This window comes from Neofelis nebulosa, chromosome 7, assembly GCF_028018385.1.
Source record: "Neofelis nebulosa isolate mNeoNeb1 chromosome 7, mNeoNeb1.pri, whole genome shotgun sequence".
NCBI classification, from domain to species: domain Eukaryota; kingdom Metazoa; phylum Chordata; class Mammalia; order Carnivora; family Felidae; genus Neofelis; species Neofelis nebulosa.
In genome coordinates, this window is record NC_080788.1 from 122,943,408 (window position 1) to 122,968,907 (window position 25,500).

The 25,500-nt window shown below is 45.5% G+C and overlaps 1 protein-coding gene across 4 annotated transcripts in view; it reads left to right on the top strand.

Moving 5' to 3' along the window:
- Positions 1-25,500, top strand: part of TMEM63C (transmembrane protein 63C) — a 130,116-nt gene that overhangs the window by 28,807 nt on the left and 75,809 nt on the right. For 3 of the 4 annotated variants that reach the window (XM_058739802.1, XM_058739803.1, XM_058739800.1), the window contains exon 1: positions 25,158-25,310. The exons of the other annotated variant lie outside the window; for it this stretch is intronic. The gene's annotated coding sequence lies outside the window, so the exon portion shown is untranslated. Of the gene's footprint in view, positions 1-25,157; positions 25,311-25,500 lie in introns of those variants that run through there. 4 annotated transcript variants of the gene reach the window in all.

Sequence of the window (25,500 nt, forward strand, 5' to 3'; positions counted from 1 at the left end):
CATAAATAAAATAAGGCAAAGTAAGCCCGCAGCACATTAATCAAATGTTCTCAAGCATTCTGCTGTTTGTGGTGCTGGAGAGCATGTATGGAATTAGGAGCCTTGATGCTCTTCGGCAAAGCCTACGTGTCAAGGTGGGAACAGCAGGTCTGAATGTCACCCTTGGGGTGACGGGTAGCCCCGGCAGTCTCCCTGGTGATTGATGCATAAGAGTGGAATTCTTGGCTTGGCCTGACAGCGCCTCCTTTAGAGTGTTCAGGCGGTGGAAAAACAAATGTGATCTTTTACCAATTAGGCATGGTTTCCGGGTCCTGGTAGGGAGGCCTGTGCCTGTGGGCCAGTGTGCAGCTTAGCCAAGGTGGTGGCAGCAGGACTGATTGGTGCTTTGGTCTCAAAGTGTGCAGGAGGTGGGGGGCGGGGAGCGGAGTGGAGGGGGAGGAAGAGGGGGCATAGGCAGGGAAAAGAGGAGGTGGGCAGAGAGCAGAGGGGAGAAGAAAAAGAGAGGAAAGGAGAGGGGCTGAGGGAGAGCACACTCATTTGTCTGACACAACCTCAGTATGTCTTCATGATGGAGGACGCTCAGGGGCGCGGGGGGAGATCCGCTGTCTCCATGGAGAGCGCTGCGAGGCCAGGTGTCCAGGATGGGAGGGAATGAGGCTGAAGGTTGACATCTCAATCAGAGGAGGAGGGAGGTGAGACCAGGAGAGGCACTGCAGTGCCCTTGGCTGCTTGTAAGACTCTCGATATGTTGTAATGGTCGTAGAGAAGCGGGAAGCCCAGACCTCACACCCCTGAACCCCTCTGCCTCTGTCTCCCTCAGTGCTCCAGCAGAGATGGCCCAGGGCCCAGGGCCCAGGAGAGAGGCAGTGTGGTGTGATTGGGAAAAAAAAACAAAAAACAACCATGAGCATTTGGTGTGAGCTTTCCGTGTCCGCTGGCCTTGGCCTAAATCCCTGTGTTCCTATTTACTTGCTGTGTGACCTTGAGCACCTTCCTTAGCCTCTCTGAGCCTCAAATTCTCTGTCCGTTCTTAACTTGCATTTTGTCATCAATTTTACATGACAGAGATGCCAACTCAATAGGCCCTGGGCTTTCTACTTAAATAATCCAACTACCGAATCATCTTGCATGCTTCCTAACACTACTGCCTCTGCGATGATCTTGTTTGTGTGTTTCTTTACTTGTTTACTGTTTGTTTCTTTTCACCTGATAGACTATAAACCCCTTAGGGCAGGGACTTACCCATTAGCTTTGCCTCTGTAGCTAGGACCCAGCACAGAGCCTGGCACACAGTAGGTACTCAGTAAATATTGGAATAAATAAGAGACAGTCTGGGGGACAAAAAGCATGAGGGACTGACGTGGGGTGTAAAAAATACCTTGATTGTGGTGATAGTTACATGACTATATGTTTACCAAAACTTATAGAACTGTACCTGTCAAAAGGGTGGATGTTACTATATGTAATTATACCCTTAATATCCGATCTTTATTTTCATTTATTTATTTTTATCTTAAAGAGAGTGTGTGTGGGGGTGGGGGGGTGGGCAGTGAGAGGGACAGAGAGAGAAAGAGAGAGAGAGAGAATGCCAAGCAGGCTCCATACTCAGCACAGAGCCCGATGCGGAACTCTGTCCCACAACCCTGGGATCGTGACCTGAGCCAAAATCAAGAGTCGGACATTCAACTGGCTGGGCCACCCATGTGCCCCCTGACTTTAAAAAATAAACTATAGGGGCGCCTGGGTGGCTTGGTTGGTTAAGCGTCCAACTTCGGCTCAGGTCATGATCTCACGGTCTGTGAGTTCGAGCTTCACGTCGGGCTCTGTGCTGACCGCTCAGAGCCTGGAGCCTGTTTCAGATTCTGTGTCTCCCTCTCTCTCTGCCCCTCCCCTGTTCATGCTCTGTCTCTCTCTGTCTCAAAAATAAATAAACGTTAAAAAATTTAAAAAAATAATAAACTATAGGGAGCAATGGATCAACAGAATTCAACTAATAAAGACTCATTTTTACTGACACTCATTATGTGTCAGGCTGAGAGGGGGCCAAGTGCCTTTGCATGGGTTAACTCATTAAATCCTTGCAACAACTCTGCCTCACGGAAGTCTGACTCTACGTATTTTGTAGAGGGGAAATGGAGACTCAGAGTGGTTACAAGATTTGCCAAGATTGCAAAGCTCGCTGGCGGCAGAAATGAAATCCAGGTCACATGACTCCAATGCCCAAGTCTCACCCAATGGGGTTTCTTCTGTCTCTCACCCCTAAACCCTCACACTGACAGAAATACAGAGGCTGTTTTCCTTATGGCAGAGTCATATATTATGCTGACGTTTACGATGTTCATCTCTTACGCTTCCGCATGAATTAGCCAGTCAAAATCTTTTCTTAGTGAAACAGGGCGTAGAGAGAATGGGCTTTTGTCTGGAGATCAGGATTGGGGTGGGATGTGGCATAGAGTTAATACAAACAGGCCTGCAGGAGGGCGTGGGAGGGTCTGATGGGACCAGAAGATAAAAGGGAACCAAAGGAGAGGGTGTCCAGAAGAGCGGTGAGAAGACAGTCTCCAGGGTCCGATGATCTGGGTTCAGATTTCAGTTCCACTAGTCACCTGTGCAACCTTGAGCAAGTCAGTTGACCTTTCAGTGTCTCAGGTTCCTGATCTGTAAAACAGGGTTAATTGTAATTCCCACCTCATAGGGTTGCCATGCAGATTAAACAAGATAACATCTGCAAAGCACTTACGATAGTGGCTGGCATAGTAAGTATGAAACAAGTGATAGCCGTTGTATCTGATCTTAATTAATTAAACACTGGTGTAAGCCAGGATGGAAGTTCACTTCAGTCTCACATAAATGAAGTTTAAAGGAGCCAGTCCAAGGCTGCTATGGACATTTCATGATCATGTGGGACCCAGATTCTTTCTCTTGTGTTGCCCTGTCATCCTGATGTCCCCTCCTGCCTCATGGCCCAGGATGGGCCAGCCATCATGTCCATATTCCAGCCAGCAAGAAGGAGACAAAGAGAAAGGACATACCCCTCTAATCAAGGACATTTCCTGGAAGTTAGAATACATCTACTTACCTCTCACCAGCCAGGACTTAGTCACGTGGTCACACCTAGCTACAGGTACCTATGTAACCAGCTAACATTTCTGAGTTGTATTGATAAAGTGGAAAAGGAAAATTAATTTTGGGGCCAACTTTTGAAAAGTTCTGAGGGTAAAGCTGAAGAGCATATTTTGACCAGACACTAAGCTCAAAGCCAGATTTCGTCTTCTACTATGGAACAGTTTAGACACATCAAGTTGTCTGTCCCCCAAGTCCCAGGACAGAAGCAAGAGTTTCCTGGCACTTTCGGTCACTTAAAGATTCCTGTTTCCCGGGGCCCCTGGGTGACTCAGTCGGTTGAGTGTCTTACTTCGGCTCAGGTCCTGAGCTCATGGTTCATGGGTTCGGTTTGTAGGTTTGAGCCCCCCATCGGGCTCACTACTGTCAGCGCGGAGCCTGCTTTGGATCTTCTGTCCCCCCTCTCCTTCCCCCTCCCTGCTCACTCTCTCTCTCTCTCTCTTTCAAAAATAATAAATACATTTTTAAAAAGATTCCAGTTTCTCATTGGTCAAATGGGGCTACGACCTCTGCCTTTTCCCACTCTCCCACTGACCCTTGCCTTCCTCTGGGCATTTCTCCTCATAGAAACAAGCCCAGGAAAAGCAGCTCCAGCCTGGCAAAGGCTTGACCTCAAATGAACATAGACAATGGGCGCTACAGGCAGCTATGGTCAGTGTCCTAGGCCATCTGGCCAGCTCAGCAAGCAGGACATCTGGCCCTGATGATACAGAGAGAGACAGAAAGGATGTACTTTAAATATTTTTTTATTTAAAAAAAACCGTATGAGTGGGGTGCCTGGGGTTAAGCGTCTGACTCTTGGTTTTGGCTCAGGTCATGATCTCACATGCGTGGGATCAAGTCCCATATCGGGCTCTGTGCTGACAGAACTGATTCTGCTTGGGATTTTCTCTCTCTCCTTCTCTCTCTGACCTTCCCCCACCCACAGGCACACGCTCTCCCTCTCTCTCAAAATAAATAAGTAGACTTAAACAAAAAACCTATGAGTAACATTTTTTGCATGAAAATTTGAAGTTTTAATTAAAAATAAGTCAGAAATCCTTTGATCCTAAACCTAAAGATAATGATCATTAATATTCTGTATGTGCCTTTCAATCTTCTATTTATTCAGATTTTTTTCCTTTTAATTATAAATTTGGGCTCACATCTTCATCCTCTTTTATAACCAGCATTTAAAATTCCACCATAGTGGGGCACCTGGGTGGCTCAGTTGGTTAGGCGTCTGACTCTTGGTTTCAGCTCAGTCATGATCTCAGGTTTTGAGTTTGAGCCCCACGTCAGGCTCTGTGCTAATGGCATGGAGCCTGCTTGGGATTGTCTCTCTCTTCCTCGCTCTCTGTCCCTCATCTGCTCATGCTGTCACTGTCTCAGAATAAATAAATAAACTTTAAAAATAAATAAAATTCCACAGTAGTAAGACAATCTTCCCATGTTGACAAACACACTTCTCCCACATCATTTTTAACAGACAGCTTGATTGCTTCTCTTACAGAAGGGACACAGTTTAGTAGGGATACACCAAAATTTGGCTTTGAACTTAGTGTCTCGTCAAAATGTACTCTTCAGCTTCAGCTTCAGTCTTGGTCTTTGAAAGGCTGAATAGCTCAAGTTCAGACTTCAGTGTCATTTCTGAGTTCCCTAGACTCGTGTACGATTCATGATCCCGTGACCATATTACATAATCTTTGTATCCAAGAAACATAATAACCTCTGTTATACACACATGGCATGTCATTTGGATTTACTGTTAATAATTAGTTTCAAATGTAGATAACCTTCCACATGTGGCTTGTAATGAATATCTTCTTTTATGCTTTATTTGTTGAAATCCTATCAGCCAGCTAAAGCTTAAATGTGTATTTATTATTACAAGGGTGAAATGCTGTATTGCTTATGACAGTTATAAACACTGTCCCTTTTATGTTAAAATTTTTCCAGTGTTAAATATAGAAGGAAACATTGAAAACTGATACAAATATTGAGATGCATGCCCGCCAGATGCTTTCAGAAGATACTTTTTTGGGGCAACAACGATAAAACATTGAAGTAATAAATATCAATATATGAATAAAATTCATAATATGAATAATATGAATACTATGAATAATATGAAGATAATGGAAATTAGATTATATAATAGTTCTAATCTTTGTAGAATTGCTTGGGATGCTAGCATTTGTAACACTGAACAAAATAATCTTTACAAACGTCAATTTTTTAGTTATTGTATTCTAGTTAGGCCATAAGGCTTTAGTAAAAAAGCCCAGTTGTGGATATCTTTACAATTCGTCTTGTAAAGATAAACTAAAAGGTATCTGTAAAGATAAAAACAGGATGTCAACCAACCTCCCAATTTCATAAGGAAGAAAGCCTCTATCACATGTAACAATATCCATGGTGAGTCATATTTGACCCAATGTGGAGAGGAATATAAAGACTTTGAAGAGAAGAAGAAATTATTGGAAAAAGTGAGGATCCCACTCCTTCACCATCATCAGTCAAAAAGAAGCTTTGATTTATGAACACAAACATGTCTATAAGATACAGCGTAGGAGCAAGCCAGCAACTACTGGTACAAGGGGACAATTGTGCCTGCCCTGTCGTGTTAAACTGCACAGCGTTGACAGTGCAATTCATCAGTAATGAAGTTATCATCAGGAACAGTCTCCGATAAAATTTTAGACGTACTCCTTTATCGAAAATATTTGCCCCATGAAGGCGATCGTAGGCATTGGCCTAGACTTCGGCTGAATACTGATCTTAACACTCGGCCACCTGGCATCCAACCAAAATGTGTCTTGAGCGCATCTCTAACTTCAGATTACTTCTGGTTTCTCACTATTATTAGCAACATTGCAATGAGTGTCCTAGCACAGACAACTCCATGGGGCTCTATGATTATTTCTTTGGCTGGGTTCCTAGTAGTAGAGTGGCTGGATCAAAAGGATCCCTATTGCCAAACTACCTTCCAGAAAGTTTGCACCAACTTGCCTCCCGCAAGAGGAGGGGAGTAGGGAGAGATGGTATCCTGGCTCCTCATCAGCTACGGCACCTGCATTTTCAACCTCCCACGGCGGTTGGCAGTTGGGTGGTTGAGAGTAGCATCCTTCAGACGGCTCCAAACCCTTCTGGACCCCATCATTGTGATTACAGCTGTAATTCATTTTGTGTTTATCTTCTCTCTGGCATTATGGTAGACTCCTTGGGTGCTTTTTGGACTTTTTTGGGTCACAACGATCACGAAAAGTAAATGTTGCTGGCCTAAATTTATAGATAAGGAAACTGAAGCTCAAGGGTTGGGTGGCCCTGCTCCTAACCCTGATGGAAGTTTCCAGAAGCCTGACGAAGCAATACTCTGAAAGCCTTCTCTTGTAGGTAAATGAAGCCTAGAAGGTCCGATCCCCATGACCCCAGCTATTCAACCCCAGGGGAACTAGAGCAGTCCTCAAGTCCTCCTAGCTGTATCCATTTCCAGCCAGGGTTTGAATGTGGAAGAAAGGTGAAAGCCAGTGCTTACTGAACCCTGCCTCTGCTCTGGGCTTGGCTGTGTGCTAGGCACTTTACATGGATTCACGTCCAGGGCTTCTTGGTTGTTGCTGAAGGAAACTGTGTCCGAGTGTCTGCCCTCCCCAAGCGAGCTGCCCGCCTGCCTGGTGTGTGTGTGTGTGTGTGTGTGTGTGTGTGTGTGTGTGTGATAACAGACTAACAGCACCAGGAGCAGGTCAAGATTATTGGCCACTGAGTCCTCCACCACAACAGGTTGGCAGCTGACCACTTGGGGGGACGGGGTAAAAAGAGTGACCACGTGCCAGGGACTTGCTATACATTATCTCATGTAGGTCTCAAACTGCCTGGTGAGATAGGATCCACATCTTACACAGGTGGAACCAGAGGCTTAGGAAATGTTCCAGAGCTCACAGCTAGTAAATGGCAAAGGACCCAAATAATCCAGGATAGATGCACATACTTTCTCTGATCCAGACAGGAAAACATACTTCGATACATTTCTATAACCCTTGTAAGAGCCTGAACCCTTGAGAAAGAAACAAGGAGCCTTCAGAATCCCCCCAGGAGCAGGAAGGCTGTTGTTCCGAGGCCTTGCGGAGGAAGAATGTACTGTCCCTGAGCTGAGGGGGACGCACGAGGGTAGACAGCCTTGGGCAGGTGCTGCAAGCGACCTTCTAGCCTGAAGCAGAACTGCCTGGGCTGCGTGGGTGGTGGCAGAGGAGCGTTGTCCTCGCACGTGAGGACCTGCCTCCTCCTTCCTTCCCTTTTCCACTTCTGGAACTCGGGAACTGAGACCTGAAAGCCTAGAGGGGGTGAGGAAGGAGCCAGCCTGCTGTCCTCACTGGCATCTTTCAGCAGAGACACACATAGCACCTGTGGGCAGCCAGACCCCAGAGTCATACAGATCTGGGTCTGATCTGATTCAGTCACTCTCCAGTTACATGACCCTGAGAAAGTTACTTGCTCTCTGAGGCTCAATTTAAATCACAGAATGTGGGCAGAGTCATCGTTCCTCATCAGTGGCTATAAGACTGAGTGAGCAAAGGCTCCCACCCCATTGCTGCCTCAGTCAGAAGCCAGCCCCCGACTTACTGTCTCTAGTCCCCACCTATGCAAGGAGCCTGTCCTGGGCAGTGTCCTGGGACCCCTGGAGCTCCGAGGACCCACCTGGATGGGTGGGTCCAGATCCTATCCAAAGTCTTGTAGACTGCACACTCACTCTAACCTTCAGACTAACCACAGCATGTGCTGTGGCCCCACCTGGAACACACTTCCTGCCCCTGTGTCTGCCTTATTGTGCTCACACTTTATGCTTCACATAGCTTCATGCTTCTCCAGAAACCTCCCCTAAGCCTCCAAGTCCAGCTGACACATGTCCTACCACCATATCGTACCAAGTTTTAATGGCCTGGTTGATTGTCTTCTGTTGGACTGTGAGCTCAGGAAGGGCAGGGACTAGCTTCTGCCTATGTTGTACCCGCAGTGCCCAGTGGATAGATGCTCAGGGTAGATGTTCAGGACATGTGCACAGAATAGCAGAATTGAAGGGAGGATGAATGGATGCTTACACGGGTCTGGATGGAGTACCTGTGGGAGACAGACCACTATAGACTCTCTGAACCAGGGCCTCCCAAACAGGAAAGAAGAGGCCAGGACTTGAACTATCATGGTCGCAGTGACCCTGTCTTTTATTCTCTCCGGCAAAGGAAGATACATCTAAGTTCGCTCTGTCCAGTTGTTCAGGTTCTGTACTTTACAATTCCGGGGGCACATTTTTCACATTTCATAGATCTGTGTGGTTATTGCAACAATTTTCCAGCAGATGGCAGTAAAGTATCTTAAATTAAGGGTGCTTTTTGCTGTTTGTGCAAATGCACTGTTTGGGCTATCTGTGGTGCTGGGTGCAGCTGTCTCCTGTCCCTCCAATCTGCTGAGAAACTGCCTGACACCCTTTCCCAGCCTTGTCCCTCCTCCTCTTTGCTTCAACGTTTTACAAAACCACACCCAGGACCTCAGCTTTGGCCTGAGAACTTCAGCAGAACTTCTGACATTAGAGTCAGAAATCCCACCTGCACCCGTTGCTCCAGAGAAGGTAATGTTCGTGATTGGAAACCTTGGGCTCAAGTCCCAGCTGCTGGATTTCCTAGTGAGTGATCTGGGGCAAGTGACCTTGCGGTTCTGGGACCTAGCTTTCTCTTCGGCACAGAACGCAGTAACATCCCTGCCCCTGAGGCTGTGAAGAACAAACACTACCCTGAACGTGCCCACACTTCACCACCGGTAACGCACCTCTGCCCAGGAGTATCCTGCACTGATAAAACGCTGGACTCTTCACACTACCCTGGGAGGATATATTAGGGCGGGGGTGTGTCACAAGCCACGTGACTCCTGTCTTCCCCCCCCACACAGGGTCGTCTTCTCCTAGGGAATCCCTTTCCCAGCCTCCAGCACCAATCCATCACCCTTCAGGGGCTTTGGCCACCACTGCAGTCTCCGCTCCAAACTCCTTAGTACAGTCACAGTCAGTAGGCCAGTGAACAAATATTTATTGAGCACCTATTATGGGCCGGGCTCTGTGCAAGTCTCTACCCTCTACTCCCTTACGGTCACATGACGGGCAATAAAATTAGTATAGTTGCCATCTTGTTCCTGAGTCATCAGACCCCATCCCATTCCTCTGGGACTCTAAGAAGAAAGAATTCTTGCCCAGTCTCACCTGTCTAGTTCTTAGGCCACGTAATGACTGGGTTCTGTAAATACCATTTTGGCCCCAACCACCACAAGTCTCCTCCGAGGTCCAGACCAAGAGAGGCTCAGCTGGGGTTTTCTGTGCCCTTCTCATACTGGGGCAAGGTTTGGGAAGCAGCAAACAAACTCACCATGGGTTTCACCTCAGTTTGGTCTGGCTGTGAAGAGACAAGAAACCCAAAGTAGTTGTGGCCTAGACGAGATAGACACTCATTGCTCTCATGTGCAAATGAAGTATAGAGGCAGGCAGTCCAGAGCTAACATGGCCATTGTACAGTGTCAGGAAGGACTCAAGCTCTTTCCAGTACCCTGTTCTGTCATCTGTCAGGGGTAGTCCTCACAGTGGAGGTAGCATTTCAGGGCTGGCAAAGCCCTTCTTTTATGATATCAGGACTCAGGCCCCTTCTATAACATTTCCCTACCATTCGTAGCATGCAGCTCCCACTTCATGGTCTAAAATGGCTGCTTGAACTCCAGCCATCAAGTCAACATTCCACCAGCAGGAATTAGGAAAGACAAGTGAGCAAGGACATGCCCTCTCTGCCTAAGGACACTCCCTGGAACTTATTCATGATACTTCCATTTATTTCCCATTAGTTAGAACTGAGTCACATGATCAGATCTAGATGCAAAGAAGGCTAAGAAATAGTCCTTATTTCAGATGTGTTCAATTCCTAAGGGAGAAAAAGAGCATGGTTATTGAGGAACCCTAAGAATTCTCTAGCACATCTTACCTGTGAAGTACCAACTCCTGCCTACAGGAGGTCCCTGGCATAGGTTAACCAGGACAATAACTCAACAACCATAAGATCACAGAACAAGAATAATGGAAAGACAGTAACGACGTAACTTCCTCTCTGTGTGTAAATACCGTTTACATATCCCTGTTGCCAACATTCAGCACCGCAAACCCCCAGCTCTCAGCTGCCCAGTCCTGTTCCTGCAGGTTCAGCTTTAGCATCCCTTCCCCCACCCCTGAGACAAACCCTCCCATGCACCCGACACTGCCCCTCCTCCCTCCCTAGAGTGGAGTTTGGCTGAAGAGAAGGTGTGGGGCGCAGTGACGGGGAGGCCCTGTGACAGCACAGGAGCGGTGGCGGTTGCCTTGGTGAGCTGGGCAGAGGTTTCTAGAATGCTGCTAAATGTGTTTTCCTGACCTGCCACCGCCTACTCTTTCTGGCTTAGGAGAACTTCTTGGGAGCTGAGGCCCCCTGGTCCCACCTTGTTATCTCCCCCTGCCACCCTTTTGAAATATTCATTTGCCCGTTGACTACCTCTTCCCTTAAGAAGGGGCTCTCAAGCCCTCAGACGCCCCAGGGCAAGGAATGAGGAAGGGGACAGTAACAGTTTTCCCTGCACCCTCATGCCAGCCCTGTGCCTTAGGAGCCTCATCCCCATTTGAGAGATCCAACCTCTGGGCCCAAGGGCTGCAAGGCAGTGGCCCCCGGTCAGCCCGCTCACGATGGAAGCACTGAGACTGGAGCCCGCTCTGTGACTCCCAAGCCACTGCATCTTCGTGAGTTATGCGTCCCAGGTAGGGTTCTGATGGCGGAATTTTAAGCAGACTGTCACATGTGTTTGCTGTACTGACTGTCCCCTCCAGCTCTTCAGGGAGAAGTCTGAAACAAGGGGAGAAAATATGACCCGGCTGGGAATGTTGGCAAAAAGCCACGGGCCCGGCCTATGGTTTGAGCGGTCACGGGACACAGATTGCTGTGGGTACCCCTGCCTGCTCCCCTTGCCTGTCTGCCCCACGCTCCCCGGGCATCTTGCCCACACCCTGATGCCTGATGTCCAGGGACACTGGCTCTGCCCCCTCTTCAATCCCTCCAGGCCCAGAAAAATCACCCCTCCGCTCAGCAAAGGAGGCCACATCCACATACCCTTGCATTCAGCTCCCTGTTCCTCCCCGCAGGCTGGTCATCCTCCCTCCCTGCATCTCAGTCCCAGGGCTGCTGGATCAGGGAAGTGCCTGGAACTTTCCAGAAGGCTGTAGAGGGGAGGGTGCCCTCTCGCCTCCCCCAGAGCCAACTCTGCAGAGTCTGCACATGGAGGCCTGTCCTCGTGGCCCGCTTCTCTATCGGCACAGTTTGTGCAGCACTCCCTCCCGGAGGGGGCAGGGGGTGAGGCTGTTAGGGGTGGAGGCCATCTCAGCCCACATCCTGGAAAACCCACTTGGGACCAGGAGTTGGATGTTCTTGTTTGGGAGTTGGATGTTCTTGTTTGTTTGTTTTATTTTATTTTAAAATTTTATTTTTAAGTAATCTCTAGACCCAGTGTGGGGCTGAGACTCACAATCCCCAAATCAAGAGTCACATGCTCCACTGATTGAGCCAGCCAGGCCCCCCAAGAGCTGGATGTCCTGCTAGTTTATCTGCATAGCCCCGCTCCCACAAATACACTCTTACTCGTGCACACAAGCATGCTTGTACTCCAACATTCACAAACAGACCTGCACACACACACACGTGCACGGGACCCTTAGTTTAAATTCTTCTAAGACAGTACACTCTTGGGTGTCAGAGTCTGAGCTCTGAAGTCACATACGAAGTTTGCTTTTATATACTGCATTGTGGTTTTTAAACAATGACTTCTCATTTTCAGAGGGCAATATACGAAATTGGAACCACACATAGATGTAATAAGGAAGGGTCTTCCTCCCCCTCACTGTTCCCAGTCTCTTGTTCCCCTCCCCAGGGACAGCCATTGTCACCACTTCTTTGTGTCGCCTTCCAGAGCTCATTCACACGCGGGTGCACACACACACACACACACACACACACACACACAGGGTAGCCCACGGGCGCACTGCTCTGCACTCTGCTTTATTTTGTTTATGCAAATGCACCACTTGGACCACGCCGGGTGCATCTGTCTACCAGCCCTCCAAGCTGCCAAGTTGCCAGTTGCCCAGCACCCTTTGCCAGCCCGATTGCTGTACCTGGTGATTGCTCACGTTTAAGGACACACAGAGCACCTCAGCCTTTTTAATGGGGGCATGGTGTCCCATCATGCAGATACACCATGATTTATTTGATGCGCCCTACTGGGTGAGCATGAATTGTTTCCAGCTGTTACCCACAGTTTTTTTTTAAGTTTATTTATTTTGAGAGAGAGAGAGAGAGAGAGAGAGAGAACGAGCAGAGGAGGAGCAGAGAGGGAGAAAGAGAGAATCCCAAGCAGGCTCCATGCTGTCAGCAGGGAGCCTGATGTGGGGCTCCAACTCACAAATGGCGAGATCATGACCTGAGCCAAAACCAAGAGTTGGACGCTTAACTGACTGAGCCACCCGGGCGCCCCTCTTTTTTCTACATATTTATTTATTTAAGTACTCTCTACACCCAATGTGGGGCTCAAACTCACAACCCCAAGATCAAGAGTCTCACGCTCTTTCACTTGAGCCAGTCAGGTGTCTCTGTTACCTACAGGGTACGGTTCTTTAGTGAGTGCCTGCCTGTACAATTCAGCCCGTGTGGGTGTGTGTATCCTTCAGAACTGGGTAGGAAGGAGGGACCCAGCCTCTTGTACTTCACTTTCTGAATCCATAGGTGACAATAGTTAGAACACCGACCTCACCACGTGAAGACCAAATGAAATCAGCATGCTGAATGCCTAGCACAGCATCTGGCTCAGGGACTCAGACGTGTTAGCTCCTGAGGAGGGGAGAGGAGAGGGTAGGAATGGGGTGAGTAGGGGCCAGCTGCCCCCCAGGAGTCTGCCCAGTGCCTCTCCTCAAGGCCACCAAGTTACATGGCAGCGGGCCTCAGCCTGGGAAGTCCCCTGCCCTGATGATGGGGTGGGGATGGTCAGGGAGATTCATACCTAGGGTGCCACAGGGAGAAGTAGGGGGCAGGAAGCCATGAGTGGCTGGGGGCCCAGCTACTGCCTTGGAGCCAGAGTGAGGGGCAGGCCTGGCTTTCCTGCTGAGTCATTCCCACTGGAGCTTTGGAGGAGGGGGCAGGCCTGCTTCCAGAGAGAGAGAGAGAGAGAGAGAGAGAGAGCTCTATCGTGGTGAGAGCTCTCAAGCACACACACGCACGCGCGCGCGCGCGCGCACACACACACCCCTCCCGGCTTAGAAAAAGGAACCCCTCCCAGCAGAGAGAGGCTTTGTTCCTCACAAGATGTAAAAGCCAAGGAGACAAAGGAAAGGCAGCTCCCAGGGCCTCTGTCCCTCAGCAGCCATTTCTCCACCCCTCTCTCTGTCCTCACCCCATTTCTACCAGCTTTGTCCTCCATCCAACCCACCCCTGCCCCTAGGGTGACTAGCCATCCTGGATGGCCCAGGATGAGGGACAAGTTGATCCCCCGACTTGTCCATCTCATTTCCCCTCCTCATCTTGCACCTGTCCCCTGGCCCCGGGGTTACCTGTAAATCGCACCTCACAGAGGGTAGAAGCCTTCCTGCCTCTGAGGTGGTGTTCTGATGTAACAGGCCTTTATGAGACTTGTCCCACACTGTGGGGGACAGAAGTGAATGAGGCTGGGGCCCCGGGTCCAGAGGGACTCACACTGCGAGGGTGAGGAGGCTAAGGTTGGAGTCCTGCCCCCAGAGCCAGCACCTGCTGGGCCCTGGGGGGCGGGGCAGCCTGTGAGAAGCAGGGTCTGGCTCGGAGGGTGGGCTGGTTGGAGGACCTAATGCTTCCTTCCATTGAAAGTGACTCTTTGTCTTAGTACAAAATCCCCAGACCCAACTGTGGTCTGACACCTAGCTCTATACCCTTCCAGACATATTGCTATTCATGTGCACCTGGTTTATGGAAAAGCCTGAAGCTGACAGAATCCAAACAGGAAATGTGTCTGCTTTGTCTCTCTAACCACAGCCTTCAACCTGATTTGCTAAATCTTTTCTGGCCCTGAACAATATTCCAGGCAGATTCCTAGTTTTCTGATCAGACTTCCTGTTTGTTTGTTTAATTATTAAAAGCCCAGGCTAATCCAGTCCAATTTAGAAATTAAGCATCAGGGCACCTGGGTGACTCAGTTGGTTAACCATCTGACTTCGACTCAGGTCATGATCTCATTCATGGTTCCTGAGTTTGAGTCCCACATCAGGCTGTCTGCTGTCAGCAGGGAGCCTGCTTCCGATCTTCTCTCTCTCTCTCTCTCTCTCTCTCTCTCTCTCTCTCTCTCTCTCTCCCCCTCCCCCACTTGTGCTTTTTCTCTCTCTCTCAAAAATAAATAAACATTAAAAAATTAAAAATTAAACACCATATGCAAATCTAGGGTGATTCTCCTCCCCTGCCCCCATCAGAAGGCTTTTACCTCCAGGGTCTGAGGTTGGGATGTGATGGGGGGGGGGGGGGGATGAGAGCTGGAGAGGGGTGCAGTCACAGGTCTTGTTTTCTTGGCCAACACTCCCTGATGACCAGTGCTTCCTAGGGACAGGCTTCCAAGTGGGGTGCAGCTGAGTTGTCTGGGGAGAGGCCCCTCTGCCTGGACTTTTTCCAACACACCCTGTCATCTCTAGCCCCTGGAGGCTCACCACTAGAATTCCTCCCCAGCTACACCTCCCACAGGAAACTCCTGCACCTTTGCCTGGCCAGATGGAGGCATGTGGGGTGGGGGGTGGGGTGCCCTGCACTGCCCCCAGCTCTGCTCTGCTTCTCTGTCCATTCTTCTTCCCAGGAGGCTATGGGTGGGTACCCAGCTGAGGCATGGGGTGCCAGTCCTCCCGTCACAGGTACCCTACTCGGGGAGCGATCTCTAGCAGACCCCCTGCACTCCCAGAAAGTAGAAAGGGAGCCCCTGGAGCACTCCTGCCCCAGTCTGGGGTCATGTGACTTGTGCAGTCACACAGAGTCCCGGGACCATCAGTGCCCCCCATGCTTGGTCTAATGCTCTGCTGTCTTGAAATTCTTAGTAACTTTCAAACAAGGAGCCACTCATTTTCGTCAAGAATTAGGGAGCTGGTCCCACCTGGGACTGAGGGCTCAGACCATCCTCATCTGTTGGCAGAAAGAAGGAGGAACGGAGGCTCTGGTTGGAGTAGCAGGGCTGGTTCTGGAGCCTGTAAATGCCTGGGGAGTGCCACATGCCTCCCTGCTTTCCCCCTCTCCTGGGAGTGAGGGAGCCTGTCCGTGCCAGCCCCACTCCCCACCCCCATCCCACCCTCCGTTCGGTCTCCAGTCATCATCTCCCAGGCAAATAGGATCTGAACTAATCAACATCCTGTTAGGGATACAAGCATCCTTCCACATCACACACTACCCAAATCAGGAATTGAATAGATTCAGATTAAGTGCCTTTTTTTTTTCACAACAGTGAAATCATGTTGCATATATTGTTTTATAGCCTGCTTTTTTTCACTTAACAACACCCTGTAAAGACGGAGAAAATTTTCATCTACCATCTAATCTTCAGCATCTGTTTTAGTTAAATATTGCTGTGCAACAAACCACCAAAAACCCAGTGGTTCAAATCAACCACGGTTTATTGTTTCTCATTATCCTACAGGTTGCCCAGGTCCTCCCGACCATCCACGAGAAACACAGAGTCTAGAGAGAGAAAAACTCTCATCCAGAGTTGGCTGAGCCACTTCCTGCTTGTGTGACCTTGGCCAAGTTACTGAACCTCAGGTTCCTCATCCATAAAGTGTTCTAGATGAGAACCGTGATGTCTCCCTTACCTGAGATATTTTGAGGATCAAACGAGAACTGTGAAGAATGGGATCTGCCACGTAGGGTCAGCAGGAAGATTAAGAAGTCTACCGAAGGTTAGCTGCTATGTAGGCTAGTGAGGGAATTGCTGGGGCAGGGAGGGAGCTGGGTCCCCAGCCCATCAGACCGAGAGGCACAGAAGAAAGGGAGGATTCTGCAAGGACTAGAAGCATCTGAAAGGCTGCAGTGAACAGAGCTAACAGTATGAAGCATTGCTCAGCCAAAGAGGAAATGAAATCTGGGGGAAAGAGTCGCCTTGCCACAGCATAAAGGCTCTCATGTGTTAGCCATATTTTCTGCATTCTAATAATATGCTGGTAATAAAGTCAGCAGTAAAATATACTAGAAAGCAAGTAGTGCCAGCCTCGAGGCACCAGAGTCAACAAATGACCCACGGGTGCCCACCGCCTCTAACCCTGCTCGCTCCATCATGGGACCCCCTTCGGCTGCTTCAGGAAAGAGAGAGCTGAGGCAGAGAACCAAATGCATCTCGGAGGGACAGGAGAAACAGTGCCAGGGAGTCAAAATCTAGACCCCAATGTTTTCTGTGCCCCAATATCTTATTTCAACGCTTTCATTACACTTTCAGAGATTTTAACACATACAGATTCATGTCTTTGGGCTCTTTTAAAATTTGGTAATATTTAAAACAAACAAATATAGAGAATAGCACAACAAAAACCCCATGTTCCTGTCACCAGTTTAAGAGACAAAACATGCCAATACAGTTAAACTTGCCCTGGTGTGTTCTTCCCGTCTCCTTTCCCCACCTTCTTCTCTTGGTGGGGGGGGGGGGGGGGGGGGATGGGGGGATGGGGGGGGACCACTATTCTATTATGTCCTTGCACTGTTTTTACTTTTTCAAATACACAAATAAATCCAAAGGAAAGGATAAGTTGCTTTATAAAGATTTGAGTTCCAGTTAAAGGCCTACAGGTTTGGATGACTTCTGGAGAGGCTGCAGGACAAGCAGAGAGAGAAAAAAAAAAGTCTGAAAAAAAAAGGAACAGAATGTCAGTAACCTGTGACTATACCAACTGGAATAATAGATATGTAATTAGACTCTGGGGGCTGGGCAGAAACACGTTTGAAAACATAATGGCTGAAATTTTTCCAAATTTGATGAAAAATCTAAGCCCATAGATCTGAAAAGCTGAATCAATGCCAAGCACGAAGAGGATCACACCAAGATTTAAAAATTTTTTTTATTTCAGAGAGAGAGAGCGGGGGTGGGGGGAGCGGGTTGAGGGGCAGAGGAAGAGAGAGAGAGAGGGAGAGAGTCTTAATCAGTTTCCACGCTCAGTACAGAGCCTGACACAGGGCCTTGATCCCAAAACCTTGGGATCATGACCTGAGCCAAAATCAAGAGTGAGATACTCAACAGACTGAGTCATTCAAGCACCCCTGAAAAATATTTTTTAAGGAGCCAGGGGAGGGGGGAGGGACATTATACACAAAGGAAAATATAAAAATAATCTCTGACTTTTCATTAGAAATAATACAAGTCAGCAGACTATGGAATTAAATCTTTAAGACTTATTCATTTTTAAATTAATTAACCAATTAAAGTTTTTTTAAAAATTTCTTTTAATGTTCATTTATTTTTGAGAGAAAGAGAGACAGAGTGTGAGTGGGGAAGGGGCAGAGAGAGAGAGGGAGACACAGCATCCAAAGCAGGATCCAGGCTCTGAGCTGTCAGCACAGAGCCCTACGAGGGGCTCAAACCCACAAACTGTGAGATCATGACCTGAGCCGAAGTAGGACACTTAACCGACTGAGCCACCCAAGCACCCCTAAAGTGTATTTATTTATTTATTTATTTGGAGAGAGAGAGAGAGCACAAGTAGGGGAGGGGCAGAGGGCAAGGGAGACAGAGAATCCCAAGCAGGCTCCACACTGTCAGCATGGAGTCCAATGCCCTACTGGAACTCATGAACTGTGAGATCATGACCTGAGCCAAAATCAAGAGTTGGACACAACTGACTGAGCCACCCTGACGCCCCTAAATCTTTAAGATTTAATTGAATGGAACAAAAAACTGTCAACCCAGAATTCTGTAGCCAGTGATAACGCTGAGGGAATTCATTGACGGCAGGCACGTTGAAGGCTTGAGGGAAATGATACCAGGTAGAGAAACTCAGATCCCCACAGAGAAATAAATGGAAAGAAATAAATACCAGACATGGTAAAAGTAAGAGATGTTTCCCCCTCATTAAAAAATTTATGTAAAAGAAAAATAAGAGTTTATGTAAAGCAAAAAAAGTAGCAGAGTACTATAGAGTTTATAACATATGTAGAAGTAAAATGTATGACAAAAAACACAAAGGACAAGAGAAGAGAAGGAGCTATAGTGTTGTAATTTTCTTCTGTAATCTGTGAAGTGGTATAATATTATTTGAAGGTAGACTGAGAAATTTAAGATGCATATTGCAAACTTTAGAGCAAACACTAAAAAAAGAGAGAGGAATAATTATTAAGCCAACAAAAATAAAATGGACTCTCGGGGCGCCTGGGTGGCTCAGTTGGCTAAGCCTCTGACTTCAGCTCAGTTCTTCATCTCACAGTTTGTGGGTTCAAGCCCCACATCAGGCCCTGTGCTGACAACTCAGGGCCTGGAGCCTGCTTCGGATTCTGTGTCTCTTTCTCTCTTTGCCCTTCCCCTGCTCACGCTCTGTCTCTCTCTCCCTCAAAAATAAACATTAAAAAAATTTTTTTAATTAAAAATAAAATGGACTCTTAAACAATATTCAATCCAAAGGAAGGCAGGAAAGGAGGAAAAAACCCAAAGAACTCATGGTACGAATCGAAAGAAATAGCAAGATGGTAGACTTAAACCCCACCACGTAAACAATGATATTAAAAGTAAATGGGGGGGCGCCTGGGTGGCGCAGTCGGTTAAGCGTCCGACTGCAGCCAGGTCACGATCTCGCGGTCCGTGTGTTCGAGACCCGCGTAAGGCTCTGGGCTGATGGCTCGGAGCCTGGAGCCTGTTTCCGATTCTGTGTCTCCCTCTCTCTCTGCCCCTCCCCCGTTCATGCTCTGTCTCTCTCTGTCCCAAAAATAAACTAAAAAAAAAAAAAGTAAATGGAATGCATGGATGAACTTTGAAAATATTACGCTAAGTAAAAGAAGCCAGTCTTGAAAGACCACGTATTGGATGATTCCATTTATATGAAAGGCAAAGAATAGGCATATCTATGAATACAGAAAGTAGTTTAGTAGTTTCCTAGGGCTGAAGGAGGGATGGTAAGGGGAATGGAAATGACTGCTAGCTGCCATGAGATTTCTTTTTGGCATAACAGAAATGTTCTACGATCAGATTGTGGTGATGATTGCACAATTCCGTGAAGATACTAAAAACCATTGAATTGTACACTTTTTAAAAACTGAAGTATAATTGATATGTAATGTTACATTCATTTCAGGCACACAACATCTACTGGTTATGCTGTGCTCACTAGTGTAGCAACTGTCTGTCACCACACAACACTATCACAATACCACTGACTACATTCCCAGTGCTGTACCTTTTATCCCTATGACTTACTTATTCATTCCGTAACTGGAAGCTTGGACCTCCCACTCCCTTTCACCCATTCTGCCCATCTCCCCACCTCCCTCCCCTCTGGCAATCATCAGTTTTTTCTGTCTATTTATGGGTCTGTTTCTGCTGTTTGTTTGTTTGTTTGTTTATTCATGTTTTATTTTTTAGATTCCACATATAAGTGAAATCATATAGTATTTGTCTTTCCCTCTCTGACTTCTTTTCCTCAGCATAATGCCTCAAGTTTCAACCACATTGTTGCAAATGGCAGGGTTTCCTCATTTTTACATCTAAATAATACTCTATTGTGTGTGTGTATGTGTGTGTATTCCATTGTGTGTATACACATATACACATATATGTGTATATATATACAAATGTGTGTATATATATGTATATACATATATATGTATATATATTTTCTTTATCCATTCATCTGTCAATGGACACACACTTAGGTTGTTTTCACGTTTTGGCTACTGTAAATAATGATGCTATGAACATGGGGGTGCAGATATCTTTTCAAGTGTTTTCATTTCCTTTGGATATATTCCCAGAAGTGAAATTGCTGGATCATATGGTAGTTCTATTTTTAATTTTTGAGGATACTTCATACTGTTTCCCATAGCAGCTGTACTAGTTTACAATCCCACCAACAATGCACAAGGATTCCCTTTTCTGTTGGAAGTTTTTTGATTACTGATTCAATCACTTTACTTGTTATTGGCCAATTCATATTTTCTACTTGAGTCAGTTTTGGTAGATTGCGTGTCTAGGAATTTATCCATTTCATCTAAACTACCTAGTTTGTTGGCATATATTTGTTCACAATATTCTCTTATAATCCTTTATCTCTGTAGGGTCAGTAGTAATGTCCCCACAACTTTTTTTTTTTAATTTTAGTAATTTGGGTCTTTCTTTCTGTTCAGGCTAGCTAAAGGTTTGTCAACTTTGTTGATCATTTTCTAGCACTATTTTTTGGTTTTGTTGATTCTCTGTTGTTTTGCTACTGTCTATTTCATTCATCTCCACTCCAACCTTTATTGTTCCCTTCTTTCTACTTTCTTTGAGTTCATTTACTCTTCTATTTCTAGTCTCTTAAGTTGGAAGTATAGGTTATTGGTTAGAGATCTTTGTTCTTTTTTAATGGAGACACTTACAGGTATAAATTTCCCTTTGAACATTGCTTTCACCACATCTTGTAAGATGTAGTAGTTGTATTTTCATTTTTATTCATCTCCAATCATTTTTTAAATTTCCTTTGAGATTTCTTATTTGACCCATTGTTTATTTAAGGGTGTATTGTTTAATTTCCATGTTTTTGAGTTTTCCAGATTTCTTTGTTATTGATTTGTGTAATTTTATTCCACTGTAATCAGAGAACATATTTTGCATAATTTCATTCTTTTTAAATATTGAGACTTGTTTTGTGGCCTAACTTATGGTCTATACTGGAGAATGTTGCATGTGCACTTGAGAAGTATGTGCATTCTGCTGTTGTTGGGTGGAGTGTTCCATAGTTGTCTCTTAGGTCTAGCTTGCTTATAGCGTTGTTCAAGTCTACTGTATCCTCGCTGATCTGCATCTAGTTGCTGTAGCCATTATCAAAATTGGCATTATTGTCAAACTGTTTATTTCCCCCAATCTTGTCAGTTTTTTCTTCATATATTTTGGGGACTCTGTTGCTAGGTGCATATATGTTTACAATTTTTATATCTTCTTGAGACAGTGACCTTTTTATATATTATTATTATATATTTATATATATAATTTTTATTTTCATTATTATATAATGTCATTTTTCATCTCTTCTAACAATTTTGTCTTAAAGTCTATTTTTTCTGATATTAGTATAGCCACTCCAGCTCTCTTTGGTTACTGTTTGCATGGAATATCTTTTTTCATCCTTTTAATTTCAACCTCTTTGTGTTTTTGAATCTAAAGTGAGTCTCTTGTGAGCATATACTTGGATATTTCTTTTTATTTTTTTAAACATTTACTTATTTTTGAGAGAGAGAGAGCATGTGCGTGCACAAGCAGGGGAGGGGCAGAGAGAGAGAGAGCGAGAGGGAGACAAAGGATCTGAAGTGGGCTTGTGCTGACAGCAGAGAGCCTGATGCAGGACTCAAACTCATGAACCAGGAGATCAGGACCTGAGCTGAAGTCGGATGTTTAACTGATTGAGCCACCCAGGTCCCCCAGATATTTCTTTTTAATTCATTCTCCCAGTCTCTGCCTTTTGGTTGGAGAGTTTAATCCACTTACATTTGAAGTAATTACTGATAAGGTAGGACATACTTCCATTAATTTGCTATTTATTTTCTGTATGCCTTATGCTCTTTTTATTTTCTCCATTACCATTTTTGTGTTAGACATTTATTTTCATTTTAATTTCTTTGTCATTTTTATTATTATATATTTTTGAGTTATTTTCTTAGTGGTTGCTCTGAGGATTAAAATTAGCATCTTAATTTAGAATAATCTAGCTCAGATTAGTTTCAATAGTATGCAAAAAGCTTTGCCCCATATAGCTCTGTACCCACTTTTATGCTATTGTCACAAATTACATCTTTATATATTATGTACCTATTGACATAGATTTCCAATTTTTGTTTTATGTAGTTGTCTTTTAAATCAAATAAGAAAGAAAGGAGCTACATAAACCAATAACACATTAATACTGACTTTTATATTTACCTGTGCAGTTACATTTACCAGTGTTTTTTATTTCTTCATGTGAAATTGAATTACTATCTACTGTCCTTCCATTTCATCCTGAAGGATTTCCTTTAGCATTTATTAAAGGGCAAGTGTACTAATGGTGAGCTATATCAGTTTCTGTTTATCTGGAAACGTCTTATTTCTCCTTCATTCTCGAAGGATAATTTTGCTGGATAGAGAATCTATTGATTGACAGTTCTTTTCTTTCAGCACTGTGAATGTGTGATCCCACTGCCTTCTGGCCTCCATGGTTTCCAACAGTAAATCAGCTATTAATTTTCTCAAGCCTTCCTTGTACATGATGTGCTGCTTCTCTCTTGTTGTTTTCAAAATTCTTTTGTCTTTCAACAGCTTAATTATAACATGCCTTGGTGTGGATCTCTTTGAGTTCATCCTGTCTGTACTTCATTGAATTTCTTGGGTGTGTAGATTGTTTTTCATCAGATTTGAGAAGTATGGGGCCATTATCTCTCCAAATTTTCTTTCTATGCACCCTTCCCCCCCCCCTTTTCTTCTGGCTCTCCCATCATGCACACCTTAGTATTCTTGATTGTGTACCACAAGCCTTTTAGGGTCTATTCATTTTTCTTTTTCTTTTTTATTTGAGGGAGAGAGACAGCATGAGCAGGGGAGAGCGGGGAGAGGGAGAGAGAATATAAAGCAGGCTCCATGCTCAGCACAGAGCCCGATGTGGGGCTTGATCCCATAAACCTGATCATGACCTGAGCCAAAATCAAGAGTCAAATGCTCAACCAACTGAGCCACCCAGATGTCCCTATTCATTTTCCTTTATTCTACCCAGACTGGATAATCTCAGTTGACCTATCTTTAGATTTGCTGATTCTTTCTTTTATCTGCTCATATCTCCTGTTGAGACTGTCTAGTAAATTTTTCATCTCAGTTATTGTACTTTTCAACTGCAGAATTTCTATTTGGACTTTAAAAAAAATTCTTTTCTCTTTTTTATAATTTCTATCTCTTTTTTTGGTGACACATCATTCTCATGGCTTCCTTTACTCTTTGAGCATATTTTAATTGGTCAGCTTAAAATCTTTTGAGGGAAGTTCCATGTCTGGGCTTCCTCAGCAACAATTTCTATCAACCATTTCTTTTCTTGTATGTGGGCCATACCTTTTTTTTTTAAATTTTTTAAATGTTTATTTATTTTTGAGAGACAGAACATGAGTGGGGGAGGGGTAGAGAGAGAGGGAGACACAGAATCTGAAGCAGGCTCGAGGCTCTGAGTTACCCACACAAAGCCCAACACAGGGCTCCAACCCACAAAACTGTGGGTTCAGATCATGACCTGAGCTTTGGCTCTGGTGCTTAACCAACTGAACCACCCAGGTGCCCCATACCTTTTTGTTTCTTTTCATGCCTCATAATTTTTTTGTTGAAAACTAGACATTTTGAATATTATAATGTGGCACATCTGGGAATTAGAAGCTTTCTCTCTCCAGGGTTGTGTTGTTGCTGGTTGATGTAGAAGTTGTTTGCCTAATGTCTTTTCTGAACTAATTTTGCAAAATCTATATTTTTTGTTTTCCGTGGCCACTGAAGTCTCTATTCCAGTAGCTTTGTGGTAAGCTAGTGATTTGATGGAGGTTTATTTAAACATCTGGAATAACAACAACAACAAGAAAAAACATCTCCCAGTCTTTGGAGATGGACTCTATGTTTGTGTTGGGGCAATCCTTCAAAACTCAGCCAGGCAGTTTACAACTCTGTTTTACCTTTTACTTTCTGCTTGCACAGAGACAGAAGGGCAGCCAACGGTGAGAGTTCAGTGCATACTATACAGTAATAATGAATAAACTACAACTTCATGCTAAAACATGGAGATATGTTAAGAGAAGCCCAGTGTAAAGTATATAGAGACTCTGATTCCATTAATGTTCACTTAAAAAACAGACCAAACCAGGGCACCTGAGTGGCTCAGTTGGCTAAGCTTTGGACCCTTGATTTGGGCTCAGGTCATGATCTTACGGTTTTGTGGGTTGGAGCCCTGTGTAGGGGCTTTGCACTGACAGCTGACAGCACTTCCAACCCGTTTTGGGATCCTCCTTTGCTCTCTGCCCCTCCCCCGCTTGCACTCTGTTTCTCTCAAAATAAATAAACTTAAAAAAAAAAAAAAGACAGACTAAACCAAACTACATGGATTGGAGATGGCAAAAGTGAAAGAAAAAGAAAACAGGATTGCCATTAAGGTCAGGATAGGGTTGGTTATCTCTGGATGGAGGTCTGATGGAGGCAGAAGGAGAGTGATTGGGAAGCAACACAGAGAAATGTCTTGTGATAATGTCGTATTTCTTGATTTGGGTAGTGGTTACACAATTTTGCTTTATGATTGATCATTATAGTGTTCATTTGTATATTATATATATACGTTTTTGTATGTGTATTATATTTCATGAAGTTAATAAAGGCTATAAAACAACAAAAAAAAAGGGCTCGTATACTGAAACAGATGCCAACTCCCAGTGGAATGGATATAACAGAGTTGATTTCAAGAACCTCAAAATGAAGAGGGGATCCTCTCTCTGTAGCCCAGAAAAAATAGGAAAGCCATATTTCCATCCTGCGAGGATCCACCTGGATGGTCTTTAGCCTTAATATCAATATGAAGACTCAAGTATTCTTATTGACCTAATCTTGCAGGGCCTCAGCCAGACTCAAGACAGAATTGAGGTGAATCTGCACAGGCTTCCAACACTCAGATCTGACTGGTCATGCTCAAGCTTATTTCAATTCTAGAGACCCCTCCCTCTCAAATGCCTCCAGAGTTCCAGCACAACAGAGGTGCTTCCTTTGTGACATCATCAACATCTGCCTCTGACCGGGCCGCCAGAAGTTTCTAATATTGGTAATTGGTAGTGGCTGTTGGTGGTGGATGAAAGTGACCTCCCACCCGTCATGAATTTCCCGTCATGAATTTCCCCTCTTCCGGGAGAGAAGTACTAGTAAAAGAGGCTGCTACTAGCTAAGAGCATCTACCTGGTGGGGCGTTGGTGAGTGGGGCTCCAGCCTGAGGCTGAGGGGAGGGGAGGGCAGGGAGGCCAGGCTGTGCCAGCACAGGGGAGGCCTAGATTCTCTGCTATGGAGGGCCAAATTGTTATTGGGACCTGGCTTCTCTATTCTGGCCCCACCAACCTGGGGAATGCCAGCTTCCAATGAGGGGTTTTTGCTATGTTTCTGGAC